The sequence below is a fragment of the Cricetulus griseus genome (genome assembly GCF_003668045.3).
Source record: "Cricetulus griseus strain 17A/GY chromosome 1 unlocalized genomic scaffold, alternate assembly CriGri-PICRH-1.0 chr1_0, whole genome shotgun sequence".
NCBI lineage: Eukaryota > Metazoa > Chordata > Mammalia > Rodentia > Cricetidae > Cricetulus > Cricetulus griseus.
Window position 1 is genome coordinate 45,909,499 of NW_023276806.1, and position 13,545 is coordinate 45,923,043.

The window sequence follows — 13,545 nt, forward strand, 5'->3', positions numbered from 1 at the left end:
AAGGTACTCTCTCCTGGTTTGAGTATTTTCAAGTGAGGACCCTAGGAGTTAAAATCTTCTGGTACTATATCTATATCTATGTATATTTCTATGTATGTACAAGTATGCTAAAGAGAAAGGAAGAGATACATATAGTTTTCAATAAACACTACATACAGACCGTTGAGAAAGATAAAAACCTGAAACTTGTGCTGTCATGAGATGACAGTCTTCAGAAGTAGCCTGATTTTTTGAATAGAGCAAAGAAGTATTTCCAGAAAGGGTTTCTATGTGTAACTGCCCTAGCTGTTCTGGAACTATCTCTGTAGAGCATACTGGCCTCGAACTCACAGAGATCTGCCTGCCTCTTCCTCTGCCTCTGCCTCTCTAGTGATGGGATTAAAAGTGTGCACCACCACCACCCAGCTGCAAAGAAGCAATTTTATGAGAAATTTGCCATGATGGGATGATCTTCTCAGCATAATTTCTCTTTCAGAAGGAGTACTAAAACTAGATAAAGTATAAACATAAATGGATGGAATAACTATGTTAACTAAGAAATGACAAGTTGAGAAGAGTTTGTTGTGGCATGCTATTAAGCCAGTATGAGTCTGGGACATTTTTATTTCAAAGGGCTCATTTTGCTATACCTCAGGTTTATCAACTGAAGCTTCCTTTCCAAAGCAAAGGTAACATGGAAATAGCAGCTTCACCCTGGGGGCAGTTAGGTTAATTGAGGGAATATGTGGTATACTGAGACAGTCAGTGAAGCACCTGATCCCAGCACAAAACAATGGAAAGGCCACCGATACCTGATCCAAATATTTCCATCCCTGCTGAGACAAGCAGTAGGGTAAATTATAGGAGCCAGAAACTGAAAATGCTCTATTCGGATTAATTGAATAATCAAAAATTTTAACTATTGTTAGACTGTACAACCAACACAGTAGTTTCTAAGACAGACTGGGAAAGAAACTCCTGGCCAGAAGTAAAATTGAACAATTTCATCAGCCAAAAGTTAAGGTAAGACTTCATGGTGACTTGAATGAAAATAACCTCCCATAGGCTTAAAGGAAGTGACACTATTAGGAAGTGTTGCCTAGTTTGGATTTGGTGAGGGCTCATTGGAGTAGAAGTGCTGTTTTGGAGGAAGTGTGTTACTAGGCTAGGCATTGAAGTTTCAGATGCTCAAACCAGGCCTACTTTCATTCTCTCTTCCTGCTGCACTCAGGTCTGCATGTAAAACTCTCAGTTTCCTCTCTAGTATCATGAATCAAACCTCTTAACTGTAAGCAAGCCCTAATTAATTTATTTCCTTTATAAGAGTTGCTTGGTTGTGGCATTCACAACAATAAAACCTTAACTGAGACAGACATGCTTGAAAAGTATCTTGAGTTTGCCTCACCTCCATCGGGAAGCATAATGACCTTTGATTCAGGAGGTGCTTAAGCATGTTGTGCATCAGTGAATTCCTGACCAATGCTGTGTTCCAAATTAAAACAAACTGTGTACACTAAAAAACCCATCAAGTACAGCAAGCATGAAATAAAAGAAATGAACTGAAGTATTTTGATAAAAATAAATTATAGGAGTTATTAGTAACTGTTATTAAAAGGAAAAAACACACTAATTGGTTGTCTACTCATAAATAGCCATGAAATTATATATACCATAAAACATTATATGGGTGGAACAGATTCTGTTGACACATATATACACATATATCATGTATAAATACATCACATATACGCATATATGTATAAACACACACATAAATTCGCACAAGAGCAATTAGTGGTAAATGAAGCCATGAATTTTGAAGATAGTGGGCAGGATTTGGAGGGAGGAAAGGTAAATTTGAAATCTAATAACTAGCATTTTATTCTTACAAGATTCAAATGCTAGATAATCTATTCTCATTGCCTTTACATAAAGAAAAAATAGAGGTTTGAAGATGACACACCCATTACTGTGGAAAACATTGGTGATTCATTCATTTTAGAAAGAATTTTCACATTTGTTTGAAAAGTAAAATAGAAATGCAGATCACACCCTTGTTCTTATTCTATAATCTATTTACAGAGGGGACACAAATGTCCACACAATATTTATGCATATCAACTTTCCATTATGTATTATTTGTGATGTCTAAAATGTAAATTACCCAAATATCTGTAAAATGGTAAAAACAATTTAAATAGAGAAGTTATTGATTGAAACCAGCTATTCATATGTGATACTCTGAGAGTGAATCTTAAAAACATTATGATCACCTAAGGAAACCATTTATTGATCAATTTCTCTAAACAGGAAGGCAGTTATTCACAAAGAGAACACAGATCCATGTTTGGCATTGGTTGAGGGTGCAATTAAAACATACTAGAAAAAAACTAAAATTTTCCATTGGTGTAAGTTTTGGAAAGCAAGATAATTATAATTGCTTTATAATAAGTATATAAAAATAATTCACTTTTGCATTTATGAATAAACTTTATCATAGATACATATCGTGTACATACCTGAGAATGATCTTCAATGGCCATAATGTTGGCATTGAGTGAGTGATATTTTGTTAAACATATAACAAATGCAAAAGAATAAATCATGAGTGGCTTATATAGAGGAACAGTAATAAGAACCAAAACAACATCACATGAAAACCTTCTTTGGAATACAACTATTAGATCATAGTTCGGAATACCAAGCAATGAACTGGAGTTCATCTTGATGGGATGACCTCTCTCTCTTTTACATGAATGAGTTTACACATACCCAGGTATTCGTATATGTGAGATAAAGAAAGGCAACCTCAGTAAGTTATGTTCACATTATAGCTGTCCTCAAGATATGTTTTCAACATCCTTAGCTAACACTGTTTTCCTTTTTCCTTGTTACAGTGCCAGGGATAACAGGTCATCCATGTACAAAGAGAAATGGAAAACCCTTGAAATATGTGTGTTGGAGTTTGGGGCAGTGGAGTGTGCCTCTTTTACAGTGTGTACTTTCAATAAGTTCAAAAGGACATGACAATGAAATGACTTTATATCTTAGTAAAGATAAGTGGGAAACATTGAAGTATTCAAGGAAAAGGAAAAACAATTCAGAAAGTCATGGAAGGCAGTTATCTACAGACAGAACACAGATCAGTGTTTGGCATTGGTTGAGGGTGCAATTAAAACATACTAGAAAACTTCACGATAGACTGCACTTTGAATTTCAAGTCAAGATAAATGCTGCCTTGAGTTAATTTATCAGAATATTTTATTTTTACAAAAGAGCAGAAATAATAATAGAAGAAGTAATAAGTGAGAAATTATAATTTTCTTCCCCTTCTTTCCTCTTTGCAATTAAATTCATAATTTATTATATGTCTTTTGTTATTTAATCTTTTGTCTTATTTAACATGTGTTTAATTGAAAAAGAATTACATTAATTTCCTCCTACATTTTCTCCTTCTTGCTCCTTCAAGTTATACTCCTTCAAATATCTCCCATGGCCTCCAGTCTGTGGTTGACAGCTTTTTATTTGAATATTATTGTTAAACATATGTGTGTAAATATTTATGCACAGGTGTAAAAAATAATCCACTAAGCTTGTTTTTATTGTTTATACGTTTGAATCCTCAAGGATGGCCATTGTACATTTGACAACCAATAAAGGCACTCATCCCTAAGACATACTTCCCCTCCTCCTGGCAGTAATTAATTTCCTGGCACAAACCCTGGCATGTAGACCAATGGAGGAAAATAAAAGACCAAGACCTGTGTACTTGTAACTATAGCCCTCTGATATTTGACAGAGTTAAAAAATATACACTAGAATAAAGACAGCATCTTTAACAAATGTGCAGGGAAAAATAGATGTAAATGCACAGAAAATGAAATTAGAATCACATTTATTACCCTGAACAAAAATTGTATTTAAGTGGACCAGAAACATCAATTTGAAACCGAAAACATAAAACATCTTGAAGAAGACATAAGCTGTAATCTAAGGTGTAGTTTTGGAACAGGGCTCTATTGGCCAAAGATTTAAGGCCAACAATTGACATCTGCAACTACATAAAAATCGTAAAACTAAACAAAATAAAAAACAAACAAAATGATCAATTGAGTGAAGTAACCCACAGAGTATGGTAGAGATTCTTTGAAATTTGTACATCTGACAGATGCATAAAATTCCAGAATATACTAAGAACTCAAACACCAAATCAAAGAAAAAATTGCTTAATTAAAAATTAACTAGTAATCTAAATAGAAGTTCTAAATAGAAGAAATTAAAATGGTCAAGATATACCTTAAAACTTGTTCACAAATTTTAGCCATTAAAGAAATGTAAATTAAAACAACTTTGAGATTTCATTTCACCAAGTCATAATTTACCTTGAATATGTATCAATAAACACCTATAATGTTGATAATTTTTTTCTGATGAACTATCATTGTAAGTACTTTGTAAAACCATCCTCTATTTTTAATAAAATCTTAAACAATTCAGTTACTATTGGATTACATTCAACTCTGTAATTAGTTCAGTTTGTCAGATATAAGAAATTATAGACTGGGCTGGAGAGATGGCTCAGAGGTTAAGAGCACTGGCTGCTCTTCCAGAGGACCTGAGTTCAATTCCCAGCAACAACATGGTGGTTCACAACCATCTGTAATGACATCTGGTGCTCTCCTCTGGTGCATAGGCATACATGGAGACAGAATGTTGTATAAATAATAAATAAATAAAATCTTTTAAAAAAAGAAATTACAGACTATTTTAGTGATATCCTTAATCTCAAATCCCCTAATAACTTCCATACTGTTCAAGATTGTGATAAGAATTAGAAATAAGAACACAAATAAAAGTATTTTGACCCTTAGCTAAAATCATCATTGTACATTTGGGTGTCAAATGTTTGCTAGTATATATAGCATGAGCACATATCCAAGAATGCAAATATCTATTTGTAAATTGAATTGAGTTCATTAGCTGACCATTTTATGACAGAACCAGGATTTTCTAGGATGGAAAGATTCACTGCTTAACATTAGAAACTGAATCTAAAATGATTTATGTTAAATTATCATTGTATATGCAAATGAAATTAGAGTCATATGTAGTCATATGCATGTCATATATACTGCTTTAGTGATAGAATTTTTAAAATAACCTGTTTGAACAAAAACTGAAAAGATTATTTCATGGAAAAGTTGATAAAGTTAGTATCCTCTTTAAAACCAAGGATCCTTTAGGGTTTGCTCAAATCCTGAGTTCTTTTCAAGAAGAATTCACCTTTTTTAAAAGAAAAATGCAGCAAGAAAATTTTTTAGAATGTCAGTGTATTGGGAAAAATGTAGACAGGTAGACCAAGGGAATTGAATTAAAAAACCTGGTATGGACCCATGCACTTACAAACACCTGATTTTGACAAAGAAGCTAAAATTATACAATAAAACTTTTACATTGACATGTGAAAAATAAATTACAAAGACATGGAAGCTATCTTACTTAATCCTTATTTTACTTACACACCTCTTTAGGTGTTTTGAGCAATCAATGTTTTGGCAAATCTTTGATTTAACATTAGTCTGTTGTAGAGTCCAGGTGTTATTCTACCAACCATTCCTTGAGTAATCACATACAAACTTATAAATTAAGATATTCCAGAAAATCGCAGTTCACTGAGTAGAAGAAACCCAGATCAATGTGTGGGATTGCCAAATGGAATAAAATAAAATATCCAGAAAATATTACCATCCACTAATCAGGAGACTGTTTTGGAAAAACTCTGTGTTTAGGCATCTGCCTGGGGTGGCTATTGTGAATTTATGAGAAACCTGCCCTCTATGGTTTAAGGAAAGCAGCTTAATGAGAAATGCAGATGAGAGAGGGCTAGCTACAAAGCCATTGCCAAGGGAGACCAACAGTTTGGGAGTTGTTGTTTGCCTTTCCAGCCCCGCCATGGCCAGGATGGTCAGAAGCTCTAAATACTAAAAGGCCCACAGCTATAGAGCTATATGCTGAAAGAAGCTGTGAGGACTAAAGGGACCACTGCTAGAGAAGGCTAGATATGCTGGAATAGATGCTGAATGTCATAATGACAGGACAAAAAATTTAATATTCTTTATGTCTTCCATGTGTAAGTCTACTGAAAAAACTTCAGTGCTAGGTGTTAATTGAATAATAATTAGAGGGGTCAGATTTATTTTCACATAAAGGAGAAAAGAGTGAATTTGCATCTTAGTGAAAATAAGCTGAACAAGCATGAGCTAAATAATATCACAATATATAGCTTGTATGTACTTGATTCTTTTTATTTTTCCAGTTTAAACTCTGACAAGAAGTGAAAAATATAGTCTAGATTTATATTATCTTCATCTCATAAGCATTTCTGCTCTCTTGCTGTATGATCATAAAACTAAGAACTGTTGTTAAACACTTCATATTGTTTTTCTTAGCTATACTGTGTAACTCAGAGCATTTACAAACTCCTATTGCTTTCCTTCCATTTGTTCTGCTATTTCTAGAAGTAAACTTGATTTCAAGTTGGAAAAGCATGCTTATATAAGTGTTATGAAATTGTGCTTACAGATCATCCAGAAGATTTTTCATGAATCAAAAGAAACATATTTTTACAAAACAGAAAAAAAATGATTGAGGAGGAAAATCTCCTATGGCTGGAAAGGAATTAATTGATCACACATTAGTCTACAAAATTTGTATATTTTAGATATTTTTTAACAAAAGGTATATGTTTCATGCTAGAATGGTCCATAAGACAACAGTTAAAAGATGTTTCTAGAAATTATACAATTGCCCAAAAATATAATAACTTTAGCAGTGTACCTTTAATTTGTTAGAGCCCTTGAGGTTCACAGATTCAGGGTTCTTTTTTCCCTAGATATAGAAATATCATGTATATTTATATACAAACATTAGGGCAAATAAAATCTAAAATGACTAAAACAAAAAATGTTGAGACAACCCTTTAAAAGCATAAATGGATAACGATTTGAAAGGCAAATGATCTTCAGAACAACTCTACTGTACTAGATATATGACTCCTATAAGTGAGTAACTCATAACATACTAATAATTTAGAAAAATACTATTATTATGCTATGCTTATTTTAATTTATTTTCTTTTTTCTTTAAATTAGAAACAAACTACTTTTGCATATCAATCTCAGTTCCCTTTCCCTCCCCTCCTCCACTCCCCCCAATCTACCCCCTAACCCAACCCCTTCCTGCTCCCCAGGGATGGTGAGGCCTTCTGTGGGGATCTTTAAAGTCTGTCATATCATTTGGAGCAGGGCCTAGACCCTCCCCAGTATGTTTCGGCTGAGAGAGTATCACTCTATGTGGAGAGGGCTCCCAAAGTTCATTTGTGTAATAGGGGTAAATACTGATCTACTACCAGTGGCCCCATAAGATTGTCTAGAACTCAAAACTGATTTCCTCCATCAGGAGGTCGGGAACAGTCCTTTGCCGTTTTCCCAGCTATCAGACTGGAGTCCATGAACAACTTCTTATTCAGGCTAGCTGTTTCTGTGGGTTTCTCCAGCCTGGTTTTGACCCCTTTGCTCATCACTCTTTCCTCTCTACAACTGGATTCCAGAGGTCAGCTCAGTGTTAGCTGTGGCGGTCTGCTTCTGCTTCCATCCAGCTAATGGATGAAGTCACTAGGATGACATATAATATAGTCATCAAGCTCATTATGGGAGAAGGGCACATAAGGTAGCCTCTCGACTATTGCTAAGATTGTTAGTTGGAGTCAACCTTGTAGTTTTCTGGTCATTTTCCCTACTGCTAGATTTCTCTTTAAACCTATAATGGCTCCCTCTATTATGATATCTCTTTTCTTCCTCTCTTCTATTCTTCCCCTGACTAGAATTTCCTGTTCCCTCATGGCTTCCTCTCTCCTCCTCTTCTCGCCTTCTCTTTCTTCTAATTCCCTATCCCCACCCCTGACACTCCCCACTAGCTTAGGGGATATTGTCCCTGTCCCCTTCTCCAGGAGACAATGTAAGTTTCTCTTGTTTCCTAGCTTCTCTGGTGGTGTGGATTGTAGGCTGGTAATCCTTTGCTCTAGATCTAAAATCCATATACGAGTGATTATATACCATTTTTGTCTTTTGCGACTAGATTACCTCACTCAGGATGGTTTCCTCTACTTCCATCCAACTGCCTTCAAAATTCAAGATTCCATTGTTTTTTGTTTTTTTTTTTCTCACTGAGTAGTACTCTATTGTATAAATGTACCACATTTTCTCCATCCATTCTTCAATTGAGGGCCGTCTAGATTGCTTCCAGGTTCTGATACTACAAATAATGCTTCTATGAACATGGTTGAACAGATGTCCTTGTTGTATGAATGGGCATCTTTTGGTTGTATCCCTAAGAATAGAATTCCTGGATCTTATGGTGGATTGATTCCCATTTTCTTGAGGAACCGCCATACTGATTTCCAAAGTGGCTGTACAAATGGGCACCCACACCAGCATTGGAGGAGTGATACCCTCTCTCTACATCATCTCCAGCATAAACTGTCATTGATAATTTTGGTTTTAGTCATTCTGATAGGAGTAAGATGGTATCTCAGAGTAGTTTTGATTTGCACATACCCGAAGGCCATGCATGTTGAGCATTGTCTTATGTGTCTTTCAGGCATTTTACATTCCTCTATTGAGAATTGTCTATTTACTTCTGTACCCCACTTTTTAATTGGATTAGTTGGTGTTTTGGAGACTACCTTCTGGAGTTCTTTGTGTATTTTTGAAATAAGGCCTCTGTCATATGTGGGGTTGGTGAATATCTTTTCCCATCCTGTGGGCTGCCATTTTGTCTTGTTGACTGTGTCCTTTGCCTTACGGAAGCTTCTCAGTTTCAGGAGGTCCCATTTATTAATTGTCGATCTCAGTGTCTGTGCTACTGATGTTATGCTCAGAAAACAGTCTCCTGTACCACCTATCTTCTCTTTTAAGCAGTTCAGTGTGGCTGGATTTATGTTGAGGTCTTTAATCCATTTCCATTTTGTGTATGATGATAGATATGGATCTATCTGTAGTCTTCTATATGCTTGCATCCAGTTATGCCAGCACCATTTTTTAAAGATGCTTTCTGTTTTCAATTGTATATTTTTAGCTACTTTGTCGAAAAATGGTATATTAGTAGGTGTATTTTATGTTATTTGTGACAATTGTAAAGTGTTATGCTTCTCTGATTTCTTTCTCAGAGCATTTATCATCTGTATATAGTAGGGTTACTGATTTTTTTTTTTTTTAGTTAACCTCACTAATTTTTGATTTTTAGACATAGAACAAAGGATCAATAGTCTACAATCCACACTGCCAGAGAAGCTAGGAAACAAGGAGGACCCCAAGAGAATATTGCATATTCCCTTGAAGAAGGGAATGGGGATAAGAACCCCTGACCAAATTGGAGCCTGGGGGCAGGGAGAAGAAAGATAGCCTTCATCCAGTTGCTGTTTGAAGCAGAAAAAGGCACCCACTGCTAAGCACTGAACAATACTACTAGAATTCAGTTGTGGAGAGGGAGGAGGAAAGAGCAAAGGAGCCAAGATGGGGCTGGAGAGACTTGCAGAAACAGTGGACCTGGCCTACTGATAGAATGAAAACCCTAGTCATAAAGCTGGGGAAACAGCATTGGACCAAACCAAGCCCTCTGAATGTGGGTTCCAGCTAGGAGGCCAAAACAGTCTAGGGGCCTCTAACAGCAGAGTCAGTCTTTATACCTAGAGTGCAAATGGACTTTGGGAGCCCATTCCCTATGGAGGAATACTATTGCAGCCCAGATATATCAAGGAGGCTCTAGGCCCTCCCTGAAACAAACATAACAGACTTTGAAGGTCCTTGGTGGAGGGCCTCACTATCCCTGGGGACAAGTTGGGGGGTACATTGGGGAAGTTGGGTGGGGAACATGGGATGATTGGAGATCGAGGTTATGGAACATGGATATGTAAATATGAGTAGTAATTGAGGAATTTTAAAAAGAAATCTTATTTCCTACCACTTTGCTAAAGGTGTTTATCAGCTGTACGTTTTCCCTGGTAGAGTTCCCTGGTAGACTATCATATATATCATCTGCAAATAAGCTAAGTTTGACCTCTTCCTATCCAATTTGTATCCCCTTGATTTTGTTGTCTTATTGATCTATCTAGAACTTCAAGTACAATATTGAAAACATATGGAGACAGTGGACAGCTTTGTCTTGTCCCTGATCTTAGAGGAATCACATTAAGTTTCTTATTTAGTTTTAATGTTACCTATTGGCTTGCTGTATATTGCTTTTATTATATTTAGGTATGTTCCTGTCATACCTGATCTCTCCAAGACCTTTATTATGAAGGGGTGTTGGATTTTTTCAAAGAGTTTTTCATCATATAGTGAGATGATCATGTGGTTTTTCTTTTTTCAGTCTGTTTATATGGTGGATTACATTGATGGATTTTTCTATATTGAACTATCCTTGCGTCCCTGGGATGAAGCCTACTTGATCATAGTGGATGCTTTCTCTAATGTGTTTGTTGATTTGACTTGCCAGTATTTTATTGAGTATTTTTGCATCAAAGTTCTTAAGGGATATTGATCTGTAGTACTCTTTCTTAGTTTGTCTCTTTGTGTGGCTTGGGTACAAAGGTTATAGAAGCCTCATAAAAAGAGTTTGGCAATGACCTTTCTGCTTCTATTGTATGGAATACTTTGAGGAGAATTGGTTTTAGCTGTTCTTTTAATTTATTGTATAATTCTGCACTGAAGCCATCTATCCCTGGGCTTCTTTGGTCAGGAGACTTTTGATGACCAAAAGTTAGGTTGGTTATAATTCTATTTAAATTGCTTATGTGTTATTGATTTAATTTTAAGTGAAATCTATCCAGAAAATTGTCCATTTTGTTTAGGTTTTTGAATTTTGAGGATTAAAGCTTTTCAAAATATGACCTGATGAGTCCCTTGATTTCCTCAATGTCTGTTGTTATGTCCCGCTTTTCATTTCTTATTTTTTTTTAATTTGCATGTTCACTGTCTCCCATTTACTAAGTTTGGACACAGGTTTATCTATCTTGTTGATTTTTTTTGAAGAACCAACTCTTCGTTACATTGATTCTTTGTATTGTTTTCCGAGTTTCTACTTTATTGATTTCAGCCCTCATTTTGATTATTTCCTGGTGTCTACTCCTCCAGAGTGAGTTTGCTTCTTTGTGTTCCAGAGATTTCAGTTGTGCTGTCAATTCTCTAGTGTGACAATTCTCCAGTTTCTTTATGTGGACAACTAGTTCTATGAACTTTCCTCAGCAGTGCTTTCAAAGTGTCCCATAAGTTTGTATATGTTGTGTCCTCATTCTCATTGGATTCTAGAAAGTCTTTAATTTCTTTTTAATTTCTTCCTTGATCCAGGAACTGTGCAACTGGGATTATTCATTTTCCATGAGTTTGTAAGTTTTCTGCAATTTGTGTTTTTGTTTAATTCTAACTTTAAAGCATGGTGGTCTGACAAAATACAGTGGTTATTTTATTTTATTGTACCTGTTGAGGTTTGCTATGTTGCCACTTATGTGTTTGATTGCAGAGAAGGTTCTGTATGGAGCTGAGACTGGTATATTCTTTTATGTTTGGATGGTATGTTCTATAGATGTCTGTTAAACTGAAGTGGGCAATAACTTCTATAAGTTCCTTTGATTATTTGTTAAGTTTCTATCTGGCTTTCCTGTCTTGTGGTGAGACTGGGGTGTTGATGTCTCCCACTATAAGTGTGTGAGGTTTTATGTGTGATTTGAGTTTTAGTAATGCTTCTTTCACGAATTGGATTCCTTTGTATTTGGGGCATAGATGTTCTTATTTGAGACTTCATCTTGATGGATTTCTCCTGTGATGAGTAGAAAGTGACCTCCTTCATATCTTTTGATTGATTTTTAGCTTGAAGTTTAATTTGATAGATACTAGGATTGCTACACCAGCTTGTTTCTTAGGTTCATTTGAGTGGACATTTTCCTAACACTTTACTCTGAGTTAGTGTCTGTCTTTAAAATTGAGGTTTGTTTCTTGTATGCAGCAGAAGGATGGATTCTGTGTTTGTATCCATTCTGTGAGCCTGGGTCTTTTTATAGGTGAGTTAAACCCATTAATATTGAGTGATATTAATGACCATTGATGTTCATTGTCATTAGTTTTGGATTTGTTGGTGGTAGTGGAATTGTGTGTGGATTTCCACTCCATTTTTCTTTTGGCTGTTGGTAAATTGGGATTATCTATTGCCTATGTTTTTCTGGTTGTAGTTAACTTCCTTGGGTTTGAGTTTTCCTTCCTGCACTTTCTATAGGACTGGATTGGTGGATATGTATTGTTTAAATCTGGTTTTGTAATGGAATACCTTTATTTCTCCATCTATAGTGATTGAAAGCTTTGCTGGGTATAGTAGTCTAGGCCGGAATCCATGGTCTTTTAATATAAGTAGAATATCTATCCAGGACCTTCTTTCTTTCAGAGTTTTCATGGAAAAGTCAGCTGTAATTTGGGTAGGTTTGCCTTTATATGTTACTTGACCTTTTTCCTTTGCCCCTTTTAATATTTTTTCTTTATTCTGTATTAGGGTTTTGATTATTATGTGGCAAGGAGACCTATTTTTTTCTTTTTTCTTCTTTTTTGGTGGTCCACTCTATTTGGTGTCCTGTAGGCTTCTTGTACTTTCATTGGCATGTCTTTCTTAAGGTTGGGAATTTTTTCATCTATGATTGTTGAATATTCCTGAACCGTTGAATTGGGTTTATTCACCTTCTTCTATACCTATTATTCCTAGGTTTGGTTCTGTCATGGTATACTATATTTCATGAGTATTTCCTATTAGGGATTTGTTGGACTTAAGATTTTCTTTGGTCAATGAGTGTATTTCTCAACACCTGAGATTCTCTCTTCAATCTCTTGTATTCTGTTGCTTATGCTTACATCTGTAGTTCCTGAACTTTACCCAACTTTTCTATTTCCAGCATTCTCTCAGATTGTGCTTTCCTTGTTGTCTGTATTTAGGTTTTTAGTTCTTGAACTGTTTCCTTAAGAGATTTGTTGGTTTCTTATATTTTTTGGTTTGTCTTTTCTTCCATTTCTTTAGGTGATTTTCTCATATCCTCTTTGAGGGTCTCTATCATTTTCATGTAGATGCTTTTAGGATCATTCTCTTCTTTTTCATCTGCATTGGGTTGTTCAGGTCTTGCTGTTGTAGAGCCTCTAGTCTCTGTTGGTGTCATATTGGTTTTTCTGTTGTGGAATATGTGTTTATGTTGTCTTCTTCCCATTCCTTCTTCTGGTGGGTGTAGAAGGAGTCTTTCTTTTCCTGGTGGGTATGGGACCAAGGTGTACTTCTGGTGGGTGCAAAGAGATCCAATACTCTGATATCTCTCCTCTTCCCTTGGATGGAGGCAGAACTGGTACCAGGCCCTTGGCAGTCTATGGGAGGGCTGGACTCTGGGGAATGGGATCTGCCTTGAGCAGTCCCCAGGTATCTGGTGTCTCCAAGCATGACAGAGGAAGGTGGGCCAGACACAGCCCCAAGCTTACCTAGTCT